General features: G+C 36.4%; 1 non-coding gene across 1 annotated transcript; it reads left to right on the forward strand.

Annotated features, from left to right (window-relative positions):
* The first annotated feature begins 4,875 nt into the window (after positions 1-4,875).
* LOC120070408 lies at positions 4,876-4,982 on the forward strand. The gene has a single exon (XR_005479900.1). It is a non-coding gene; the product is annotated as a small nucleolar RNA R71 (small nucleolar RNA).
* Positions 4,983-13,482: the final 8,500 nt, after the last annotated feature.

Genomic DNA, 13,482 nt, shown 5'->3' on the forward strand with positions numbered 1-13,482 from the left:
AAACGATAATCGAAATAACAAAAGAGTAGTGAGAGTTCATGAGTCATTGGTAAGAAAAGGATATTCCAAAAGATTTGCACCCCTAATGAATTTTTGTCGCATGCCATCGCAAGGGCCACTCGGTCATTCTTCATTCCGGATTTCTCAGGTCTATAGAGGTCTTTTCCCAATGAAAATCCCTCCACAATATATCTTGACTCTTTGCCCGTTAACCTTGAATGTGGGGGTCCTTTCCTCATTAATCAGCTCTACCACGCCATGCGAGAATACTTCTTTGATTATAAAGGGTCCGGACCAGCGTGACTTTAATTTTCCAGGAAAGACCCGTAGCCTTGAATTGAAAAGTAAGACATTTTGTCTAACGTGGAGATTTTTCCCACATAGCTGATTTTCATGCCAACGTTTTGTTCGTTCTTTGTAAATTTTGACATTTTCATAAGCCTACATTCTCCACTCATCAAGCTCGACCAATTGGAGTTTTCTTGCTTCCCCTGCTGCTTTTAAGTCGAAGTTAAGCTTTTTCACCGCCCACAACGCTTTGTGCTCCATCTTCAATGGTAAATGACATGCTTTACCAAACACCAACGCATACAGTGACATGCCTATAGGTGTTTTATAGGCGGTCTTGTATGCCCACAGCGCATCGTCCAGCTTTGTTGCCCAATCTTTTCGTGAAGGCTTTACCACCTTCTTTAGTATCAGCTGGATTTCTCGGTTGGACACTTCAGCTTGACCATTCATCTGTGGATGGTATGCAGTGGCCACTTTATGGAGAATATTATATATGAGCAGCAGATTTTTGACGAGGTAATTGATAAAGTGAGAGCCTTCGTCACTTATTATGGCACGTGGAGTGCCAAAACGAGTGAAAATATTTTTCTTCAAGAATTTAGAGACTACCGTCGCCTCACTTGCGGTGCATGCTACCGCTTTTACCCACTTAGAAATGTAATCGACGGCTAACAGAATATACTTGCGATCGATGGTGGAATGGTCCCATGAAATCAATGCCCCAGACATCGAACAATTTCAGTTTTAAAATGATATTTATGGGCATCGCATGTTTCCATGAAATATTACCCATGTGTTGGCACCGATCACACTTCATCGCATAGTCTCTTGCATCCTTGAATAGTGTTGGCCAATAATACCCACTTTGTAATACTTTCACTGCTGTGCACTAGCCTCCAAAGTGCCTGCCATATGGCGAATCATGACATTGTGATAATATGCGTTGGTGAGTAGCATTCGATACACACAGTTGTAGAATCTGGTCTAACCCCCTCTTATATAGATTTGGCTCATCCCAATAATAAGATCTGCATTCATGTCTAAGCCGCCTCTTTTGGTGGTTGGTATAATCTTCGAAAAATTGCTCGTAAACCAGATAATTTACCACGTCTACGTACCATGGCACTTCTTCAATCTGAAATAGTTGCTCGTCTGGGAATGTTACGCTCACTTCTGACTGATTGCGGTCAACCTTTGGATTTTCTAATCTGGATAAATGATCCGCAACTTGATTATCTGTCTTCTTACAATAATGATTTCCATGTCGAATTCCTGGAGGAGGAGAACCCATCTAATTAACCTCGGCTTCGCATCTTTCTTTATCATCAAATATTTTATTGTCGAGTGGTCAGTGTGAATGAGCACTTTCGTTCCCAGCAAATATGCTCTAAATTTCTCCAACGCAAATATCACCGCATGCAATTCTTTTTCTGTGGTGGTGTAGTTAGTTTGAGCAGCATTCAAAGTCTTACTCGCATATGCGATGGGATGTAGCATTGTTTTTCTCTTCTGCGCCAGCACTGCTCCCATCACATAATTGCTTGCGTCGCACATTAATTCAAAATGCAGTGTCCACCTTGTTTGTGTACTGGAACCCTATCTTACTAATAATAAAAAAGAGGTGCGATCAACACAGGTACGGTCGTTAATGTGTTCTTCAAAATCATGAATGCGTCGAGGCATTGGTCATCGAAGTCAAACTTTCTATCTGCCTCCAATAACGCACTAAGTGGTCGTGCAATCTTTGAGAAGTCTTTGACAAAACGTCTATAAAATCCAACATGTCCCAAAAAGCTCCTGACAGCCTTTACACTCGTTGGAGGTGGGAGCTTTTCAATCGTTTCAATTTTTGCCTTGTCCACCTCCAACCCATCCCTAGAGACCTTGTGCCCAAGCATAATGCCCTCCTTCACCATAAAATGGCATTTCTCCCAATTAAGCACAAGGTTCGTCTCCTTACATTGTTTCAATATCTTCTCTAAGTTATTAAGACAGACTTCGTATGTTTGCCCATACACAGAGAAGTCATCCATGAATATTTCTACAGAGTCTTCGAGATATTCTGAAAAGATGGCCATTATACACCTTTAGAAAGTGCTCAGCGCATTGCAGAGGCCGAACGGCATGCGTTGAAACACAAATGTTCCATACGGACAGGTGAATGTGGTTTTTTCTTGATCTTCAGAGGCGATCATGATCTGGTTATAACTGACATACCCATCCAAGAAGCAATAGAAGTCATTTCCAGCTAGTCGGTCTAGCATTTGGTCAATAAAAGGTAAAGGGAAATGATCCTTCTTTGTTGCCGCATTTAGTTTGCGGTAGTCAATGCAAATCCGCCATCCGGTGACGGGCTTTTGCGGTATCAACTCGTTATTTGCGTTAAGGACTACCGTCATCCCTCTTTTCTTCAACATGCATTCCACGGGGCTAACCCACGTGTTGTCTGCTATTGGATAGATGATGCCCGCGTCTAACCACTTGATAATCTCCTTCTTTACGACCTTCTTTATCGCAGGGTTGAGTCTGCACTGATGTTCAATCAATCCTTTGTGATTCTCTTCGAAACGAATCCTTTGCATACACTACGTGGGGCTGATTCCTCTAATGTCTGCGAGCGTCCAACCAATTGCTTTTAAATACTTTCTTAGAATGATCAGCAACGCATTTTCTTGGTCTTCATTAAGTGCAGATGAAATGATTACCAGTAGCTTTTTATTTTGCCCCAGAAATGCATACTTCAGGTGGTTAGGAAGGGTCTTCAGCTCTATTGTTGGTGGTTGTTCTAAGGATGGTTTTGTTGTTTTTCTTTCTTCATTCACTATCAGATTGTCTTCTTTAGATGCGATCATCTCATCTTCCTTGTTTGTTTTTTCTGTGATCATATTGCATGCTACAATGGATGCAATCATATCCTTATCTTCGTTTTCATCTTCAGGCTTCTCTTCTTCATTCAAACTTTGTTCATCGTCGGATTCATTAAGGTATTCTTCATCAGGATATTTCATGGCTCGGATAATGTCAAACTTGAGCTTCTGTCCATTCATGCTCAAGGTGATCTCTCCTTTGTGCACATCAATCTGGGCATGACCGGTCGATAAAAATGGTCGTCCCAGGATGATGGGCACATCTTTATTTGCTTCGTAGTCCAGGATGATGAAGTCTGCTGGTAATACAAATTTGTCGATTGTAACCAGCACATCTTTCACCTTCCCCTTTGGATGCACAAGAGATCTATCCGCTAATTGGAGAGTCACCGTTATGGGCGCAAGTTGCCCCACATTCAGCTGCTTGAAAATTGACAGGAGCATCAAGTTAATGTTGGCCCCGAGATTGCATAGCGCTTGCCCGATGTATAATCCTCCAATAGAGCAAGGTATAGTGAAACTCCCAGGGTCGCGCATTTTCGGTGGGATTATAGATGTTGAACTCTGCGTCAAAGCTACTGTGGCGAACTTACCAGTACCTCTCTTCTTTGTCACCATATCCTTTAGAAACTTCGCATATGCGGGCATCTCCTCAATTGCTTCAATGAACGAAATATTAATATGCAATTGTTTTAACATAGCCATGAAGCGTTGATACTGTACCTCATCATTTTTCTTCTTTCTGAGTCTCTGTGGGAATGGTGGCAGCTGTATTCTTATGGTCCCCTGTTCTTTTGGCTCTGAGGTGGACGCAATCTCAGGTTCCATCAGTCTTTTTCTTCTGTTTCTTTTCGAGTCAAAGCAATCTCTGGTTTCAGCGCAATTGGAGTAGTTCGACTAGGATCCTTCTTCTCCCACGCTACAGTTTTTCCACTACGCAATGTCACCACTTGACATTGCTCTTTACTCGTTCCCCCGGGTTTCGTGAGAGTTCCGTTGAACTTGGCAGGGTCCCTTACGATCTGTTCTTGAGTTCGCACGCAATCTGGCCTATCTGTATTTCCAGGTTGCGGATAGACATCGCTTAGTTTTGAAGCACAGTTTCGTTCTTTTCAATATATTGCTTCAACAAACTCTCCACATAGGAAGATTGCGGGCCTGCGAACTATTGGCTTGATTATTCGTTTGACCGTTGGTTTGCGGGAAAAAATCCAGGTGGCCCTTCTTTTTTCACCACTGATTGGAAATTTTGCTGTGGATTTTTTCACGCGAAGTTAGGGTGGTTTCTCTACCCAGAGTTGTACATGTTAGAAAACAGGTTATTCTTCACAAAATGACTGTGGGTTTCTCGGGCATTCCTCTATTTGATATCCTTCACTACAAGTAGCACAACTTGCGGTCGTCTGGTTGATTGCGTTCACTTGCCCACTATGCGTTGATGGGCTATTGATTGTGATTCCCTATATCAAGTTCATCATCGCAGTCATTTGACTCTGAAGGGATGCGATGGCCCCATTATTTGCATCATTGTCCTTGATTCTCAGTCTTTGATCATTTTCTCTCCAGTCTTCATGATTTTTAGAAATGCAATCAAGGATGTTCTTGGCCTCATCATGAGTTTTATCCAACAGATCACCAGCTGCTGCTGCATTAGCAGCAGTTTGCGAAGCAGGGTTTAATCCGTGATAAAAAAATCTCCATCTGTAAGTAGTCTGGTAAGTCGTTATGCGGGCAATCTCTTACTAGCTTCTTAAACCTCGCCCAAGCATCGTTGAACGATTCATCAATATCCTGTTCGAAATTGGTGATCAACTTCCTTCTTCTGGCATTCTCCATTGGAGGGAATTATTTCTTCATAAACTTCTCTACTACTTATTCCCATGAGGTAATCTCCCCCGGTTCGAGAGAATACGCCCATTTTCATGCTTGGTCACACAACAAAAATGGAAAAAAAGTGAGTCGAACTTCCTCGGTGGAGATATTAGGGAACACAAAAGTGTTGCAAATCTCTATGAAACTCTAGAGGTGGGCGTGCGGGTCCTTGCCAGCCTTCCACCAAACTGTCCAGCAATCTGGATCATTTGCAGCATAACCGGCTTCATTTCAAATCTTGATCCATCAAGAGCAGGCCTTAATGATTCTGGGGAGAAATCGTAGGAGGTTGGGCGACGCATAGTCTTGAATGGGCCTATTGCAGTCGTTTGCCAATAGGATGTGATTTGCCATGACATATTTTTGATTTGTGCTCCATTTCCCCGATTGTTCCGCCATGTTATCTTTCTCTTGTTGGCAGCTATCTTCAAATCTTCGTCAAAAACGTTCTTTCAATCTCTGGGTCGTAATTCGCTAGAGATTGAAAGCTGCAAAGAAAAATCAGAAAATTACCGTTAGCAACAATTGTATTGTCGAAGTCCCCGGCAATGATGCCAAAAAACTTGATGCGTTATTTATATGAATAAATAATGGAAATGATTACATTGGTGGAAAAATGTGTTGAAGCATTGTAAGTTTTTCTCAGTAAAGATCTAAGGTGACAAATCCTACTGAGTTGCCTGGTAAGCCAGGGTTGAACTCGGGGACTAAGGAAAACAATATACGGTGGTAATTTTTAGATCACTTGCAGTAACAAATAAATCAATTGTTTGGTTGGTTTGTTGTTTAAGGTATAAAAAGTATGCGGCGGATTTAAGCTAAGAGTAATTATGCGACAGATACACTCGAGTATGCGGAGGAACGGGTGAGAAGGTCTTTTAGCTAGCGTTTCTCGAAGAATGCGTTCAAACTATGCGATCATGCTTACACTCATACGACAGCAAATCATTTTCCAATGCAAATGCGATGGCTCCTAATTTTCAGAACGCATGCGATAGTGTCTATAGAGGCTTATTCTTAAGTCTCTACTTCTTGTCTTATGCGATGATGCAAGAGATGCACACAAGGACAAGGTGACCGCATACAATCATAACCTATCTCTAGGATGCATGTCGATGCGTTAATGGCAAATAGAGCTTATTCCTAAAGCTTCTATCTCTTGATTATGCATTCTAATCTGACTCTTCCGAGCCTAGATTCTAATTTAATTTTTCAAAGCCTAGATTCTATCCTTAGCTAACCCTTCCGAGTATCTCTAATGGACGAATGACACATACATAATACAAGATAATCGCATAGAATGAAGATCCACAATTATGCTAGCTAAGTGTTTCTCAACCCATGCGATAGATTTAGCTACTCATGCGTAATGTACAGAGAGTGACCAGATATAAAGATGCAATTTCAATTTCTATAAATAAGTTAAGAGTACAAAATTACAATGGAAGTAAGGGTAGAGAGCCTAGTAGCAATTCCTTGCTGCCCAAGGCTTTTACACTGTTATCTCTATTCTGCTCAAAAGATGTTCTTGCTTCCGTAATAGTTGGCCCTCTCTCGGATTTCGACGCTTTTGGCACTCTTCCAAGTTCACCGGAACGATCTCTCGGTATAATCTCCCTTCACTCACTTCCGCCTTCTAAGTAAAGAAAACTATGAACAAGGCTACTTCTATCTATAGGGAAAATTATCTAACTGAATGAACTCCTTCACTGGTGGTGGCCTTCGGTATTTATAGAGCTTCGGGGTGAAAGGCTTCTTCTATCTTATGATTGCACTGATGGGATGGAATTAATTCTCTGTCTGATGTGCTGAATATTTGTCACCGAAAAGTTGAGTGTACTTGCTACAGTAGGTCGTTACGACTTGTCAACTTAATTCAGAATTGACCGTCATCAGCTTTTTGTCCCATCGTGATTTATTACGCTTTTCACCCAGATGCGCCCACCATGATGTGTCGGCTCTAAGCGGCAATCTTTTTTAGCAGATATTCGCGAGCACAAATGATCACATAGCCTTGCATCAACGCAATCTCTTAATGCGCTCAGACGTTAATTTCTTTGAATCGCATTTCCGCCTTGCGTCAACGCATTTTCTGCACAAAAATACATAAGTTAACTGTTTTAATGCGATGGACGTATGCGATCGCAATGTTGTGAACTTAATGCTTTTGGACGCAATATTGTATATTTTTATCATTGCAATTCTACATTGTTTTATAACTTTGCGCTGTAATAATGTGCATTTCTGCCCGTTATCAATTGGTTATATCCATGGACACAGAAATAAATCTACAGTGTGAAGAGCGAAACTATCGATTTTTAGTGGAGAGCCAGTAGTTAATGAAAATTGATTAATTTAATTAAAGAGTTTAATTAATTAATCTAATATCATTGGAGTTTCTAATCTGTAGGTCCATAAAGTCCCCTTGTTAGCTCACTAAAAGATATAAAAAAAGAATGGTTTGAATTGTTCAAATCAATTGCATATTAATGAGTGAATGTAATATGGTTAATTATAAATGTGATCTATAATTAAGAGAGAAAAATATTTGAATAAGATTCAAATATTAAAGAGATGTATACATATAAATACGTGATAATTATATGTTGATTAATTCTATATTAAATATCACTTAATATAGTCGTTTAATTGATTAATTAATGGTTAATTAATTTTTGAGATGTAGAGATAAATAAACATGTTTATTTATCTATTAATTAATTATATATATTAAATTAGATTTAATATATATGGTTATTTAATTATTGAACTAATTAACTAAATAAAAGTTATTTAATTAAATTAGAACTAGAATGAAAATAGGAAAGACTAGGAGAAGAGGGTCACCCCTCTTCTCTATAAGTAGGTCTTCATGGCTCATAATTGTGACACAGTTGAATTAAGAATGCTGCATCCTAGTCTCCTATTACTTCTCTCAAAATCTCTCTTCTATTCTCTACTAATTCTTCTTCCTCTTCCAAGTCTTGGAGACCATACGTCTAATTCTTGGGATCCTAAAGAATAATAAGGTTTTACGTACGGTGGTGTCCCTTGATCATTGAAGAGACATTCTGGAGAAGGTGCAGAAGGAATCGTGAAAAATTTGGGAATCTACAAAGGTAAGTTTTAGCACCTTCCTCTTTTCTTCTCTTAAATGCATGTTAATCTTTATTGTTTATTCATTATGTTATCATTTTTATACCGTATTTTGTTTATGTGAAATTGAAAAAAATTGCAAGGTAATCACACGCTTCCGCTTGGGATTCAATCCCTTCAACTACAACATTCTATATACCTCAACATCAGTGCATGCAGTAGAAAAAAAAAACCCTAAATGTGAAAATTCGAAACAAAAATGTAAACCGAAACTAAAGAAGACAAAATGGAAATAAAGGCATTACCTTTGGAGATGAACTTCTGAAGTTGTGAAGGAGAGCGTAAACGGCCAGTCAATCATCCGGTAGGCATTTGTCAAGAGATTGAGAGTGGGAGAAGTGAAAATCGAGAGAGAGAGAGAGTCATGGGGTCCGTCAAACTATATGTACCATCATACTTTTGAAATTCATGCTAATGATTGAGTTCGTGTGGATGAGGAGCGAGAGCGAGACACGAGAAGTGTATACAAGAACCAAGAGCAAGTGGCGGGTAAAGTTAAAATATTAGATCGAAGTGGAATGAGAATGAGAACCGAGAGTCCAAATAGAAAATCGATAGCAAAAAGCGAGAGTGGTATATGATAGAGTAGACATGTACAAAATAGAAGCTAACAAAATCATGCATTCTAATTACTTTTAATTTGAGTAAAAGCATGCTAAACAAAAACTTCAAGCAGAAAAGGGTTTCAATTTGAATACCTTTGAAGAATTCCACTTAATCCTTGCAAGTTCCACGAAATTGACCTTCAATCTTTTCAGAAGACTACCAAGAGAATCTTCTCTACTATTCTCAGGCTTGGATTTAAGTGATGGAAATCTGAATTGAGAGAGATTGAAATGGGTTTTAGACTGCATGAAGCTTTAAACTCAGACTGCATGAAGCTTGGGAGCAAAAACAATTTTTTGCTGAATTTCTGTCAAATTCAGACTGCATGAAGCTTTAAACTCAAATTATTGAAGCTTTTATTAAGCTAGAACATATAAACACTCACTAATTCAGCTTATTGACACTTCAATTAGTACTTAGTAAGTGGGATAGGTGTTAAAATGTGGATTAATTTACTAACATTTAGGGAATTTGGGGTAAACCCACTTTCACATTTTAAAAATCAATTTTAATTTGATTTTCAATTTAATTAATTTTACTTTAAAATTCAATTAGATAAAAGGGTTTAGGGTTTAGGGTTCATGTTTGAAAATTAAAAAAAAATTATTTATATAAATTATTAATTAATTAATTAATAATTTAATATCAAATATTAAATTAATAAAACACCTAATTCAAACATGAATCCTATTCATGTAATCAATATTTAAATCATTATTTAAATATTTTGAACTCTCCAATTACGTTTAATTATGACAAAATCAAATGTTTAATTATATCGAATATAAATATCCAAACCCTAAATTGAAATTGAATATTTCAAATTCAAACTCTAAATTGAAATTTGGACACTTCAATTTCACTCAATCTTCTAATCCAAGGTTTAATCTTTTATGAGCTAGCAGATGGACCTTATGAACCTACAGCTCCAATGATTTGAGATTAATCGGTTAAACTCTTTAATCCGAAATAATCAATATTCGTTAACTACCGAGACATACCACTACAACTTGATAATTTCACTCTCCTCACTATAGATATATTTCTGTCCAGTTGATTTAACCATGATCAGTAAGTCTATCCTTCATAGGTTGTTCGCATTTACAGCTAGGTCAAAATTATCGTTTGACCCCTGAAAATACATTTTGATCCTTAAGTCTCCAACAATCCTCTATTGAACAATTGGTTTATAGTCCAACTAATAAACCATATCCCTCTCGACCATGGGGGCCCTTTTTCAAGACCAAGAATCAGTACTTAAGGGAATAACCTATCTGGTAACCCTAAATTGGGTAAAAATGAATTTCATCTTGCAGGACTATATTCCCAGCTATTTATCCGGTCTTATCCCCAAAATGGGAGGTTTATTGAGCAAAGTTGTTAAAATACTCTCACCTATGCAGATCAAAGGATAATTCCGAATAAACAAGAGTTTATAGTTAGCTCAGGATTAAGATCGAGTTACCCTATATCATCGAATTGAAATAGTCAATTTTAACAATAAACAGTCGTTATAAAGAAAAGTGACTATTTCATGGTCCAGTCTTATGCAAACATCTTTTGCATAGGATGCCCCCACTCACATGTCTCCACGTGAACCATTTCGGGATCACATCATTTGTATCAGAATAGCAGGCAGCATCCACAATGTCCCCAAGATGAGGTACCCAATCTCATCCATATACTTATAGACCTTTTAGGTTATATACTATAATTTGATCCTCTTTTATGTCTTGACATAAAGTTAAAGTATTCATACTATAGACTGGGTTCGTTTATTGGATTTTTTAACATAATACAATTTCAATAATACTTTTATTGATAAATAGAATATGTTTCTAAAATTACGAACTGCGAGTTTTAAGACATTCCAAACAGTATGCGGGGGGGCCTGTCCATCTCTTTTATGAGGGCAATACAGTAAATTCAAACATCACTGACACAAGAAAAAGGCCATATATCATTGAAAACCTAGGAAGAGGCCAAATAAATTTTGGGTCATCCATACAAAATTCTCTTGATACGATCTGACATGTTCCCAGTAAAATTCGACATTTTCTCCAGTTAGGCTGTGTTTTATAAGATCTCGTTCTATTTTAATTCGTGTACATTTTTAATTTAGTCATTTATTATAACAAAATGAACTAAATTTAGACATGTAAACTTAAGTAGAATAAGTTTCAACATGTATAGATCCATAGATATGGATATTTGAACCTTCGATCTTAAGTTGTTGGAGTATATATATTTATGAATAATAATCAGGGTTAGAATTGAAGTGAAATTTTGCCCCTTTTTCTTTTGGATTCCATCTCTAAACGGTGAATATTGGAAACATGTGAGCTTACATTATGGGCCTAGTTTTGGAGTTTTGTCATTTAAAAAGTGGAAAAAATTTATTATAACGTTGTCTCGTAGAAAATGTCAAACAAAACAAATTGTATTGTGCAATAATGTCATATGTTCTCGCAACAACATAAATACCTTCTAATCGGGTGTTTGGTTCACCAACATGAGTTGAGTTAATAAAATATATCAACTCAATGTTTGGTCCACCAACTTTAAATATTGGTGGAGTTGAGTTGGTATATTTTACCAACTCACCTCAACTCTCTATTCTTCTAATATTTTCAATGGTTCCACCTATCGACGATTACCGCTACTACACTCCGACAACCACCTTCGATAACAAATCCAGTGATCAACTCTGACCAATTTCGTGCTCCAAAAACCACATCCGACAACAAACTCCGATGACCAACTTCAATACCCACCTTCATACAACCAACTATAGGCTTCGACTACAAACTCCAGTGAAAATTACCTTTGATGATCAACTTCGACGAACACCTTCACACAACCAATACCAGGCTCTAACAGCCACCTCAAACGATAAACTCCAGCGACCAACTCCAATATTACCTTCATGCAACAAACTTTGGCCTCCAACAACCACCTTCGACTACAAACTCCGACGAAAATCACCTTTATAGGACCAACTCCGAGCTTCGGCAACCACCTCCAGCGACCAACTTCAATACCATTTTCATGCACCAACTCAGACTCCGACAACCACCTTCGGCTACAAACCCCAGCAAAATTCATATTTGATAATCAACTTCAACAACCACCCCGACTATTATAAGACTAATGATTGTTAAAGTATGTTGTAGGGTTGTTGATCATATAAATGATAATATTTTGTCTATGTTAAGAGTAATATTTATATGTAGAAAATTGTAAATTATATTTTTGTTTAATTGAATTCGCATATCAAATGAGTGTTAAGAATATTTAAAAATGTGTGTATATAGTTGAAAAGTATGTAACAATAACAAAAAAACCATAAAATTGAGACTTTTTTCCTGGAACATTTTATGGCATGAATTAGTGAAAAGTAGATATTTGTTCTCTAATAATCCTCTAAATTTGGAGGAATTAAAAGTGAAATTGTTGAACAAATGTGGTATCATTCAATTGGCTAATAAGATGATGGAGGAGATTCAATTAAAAAAATCATTATAGAGGAAAAATACAAAGCAACAATAAGAAGAAGAAGATGATGATGAAATTCATGAAAAAAAAATTGGAATCAAAATCTTCTATTTCTTTGTTTTCTTATTTTATTTAACCATATTCCTATAATAAATGTAGTGAGTTAATTGTTGTTGATTACCCAAAACAAGAAAGAAAGAAAGACTTTAAAAAATAAAAGTAAAATATTGTAATCCATATTTTATTTAAATAAAGATTAGTAGAGTTATTGAATAAAAAAAGTTTTAAAACAAAAATAGTAATCATACAAATAGATTATTTAGAGTTCTAAAAATACACCAGATACCTCAGACATATGAACTCAACTCTGTACCTTAAACACAGACATATGAACTAAAAAAAAAAATTACACCCCAAATAAAGACATATAAACTCCACATATATATAAATTTCAGACATCATATCTCAACCCAGTGCTCTAAACAGCTCCTAAGTTATATAGAATGTACAAATGTGATTATCATCATTATTTAAGAAAGATCATTGTATGCATGAGTGTGTATATTGAAATAGATTAATTATCATTATTATTATTTGATTGGATGATAAATGCACACATTTTATTTTCATTTACAATCTCAGTCTATGATTTTCAAATTTGTCATAATCGACTTTATGCAATGAGTTAACGCACTTATATTTGATTTGATCTAAGTGTCAAACATTTTCGCCTCAATAATCATTTGGATTTTAGTTTTTATTTTTTAAAACTAAGTCTACATATGCTATTTTCATATTCAAAATTTTTTATTTGTTATCTATTTTTTATCAATGATTTAAAAAATCAAGCTAAATTTTGAAAACTAAATAAATAGCAGTTTTAAAAACTTTTTTTTGTTTTTAAAATTTGACTAAGAATTATACCATTGTACTTAAGAAAGATGCAAATCATTGTAACAAATGATGAGAAAATATACTTAATTTTCAAAAATTAAAAACAAGAAATGAAATTATTAACAAACAGGACCTTCAATTTTCTCCTCCACATATTTTCTTAAAAATCAATTTAATGACCCTAAACTTTTAAATTAACCAAAGCTTTAGATTAATAAGTATATCAATTAAACTATAAACTTTTCATGAGGGATGAATTTAGATTAGTTTCTAGCAATTCATAGTTATTTTTGCTTAAAAG

This window comes from Benincasa hispida, chromosome 1 (genome assembly GCF_009727055.1).
Source record: "Benincasa hispida cultivar B227 chromosome 1, ASM972705v1, whole genome shotgun sequence".
Classification (NCBI taxonomy): Eukaryota; Viridiplantae; Streptophyta; class Magnoliopsida; order Cucurbitales; family Cucurbitaceae; genus Benincasa; species Benincasa hispida.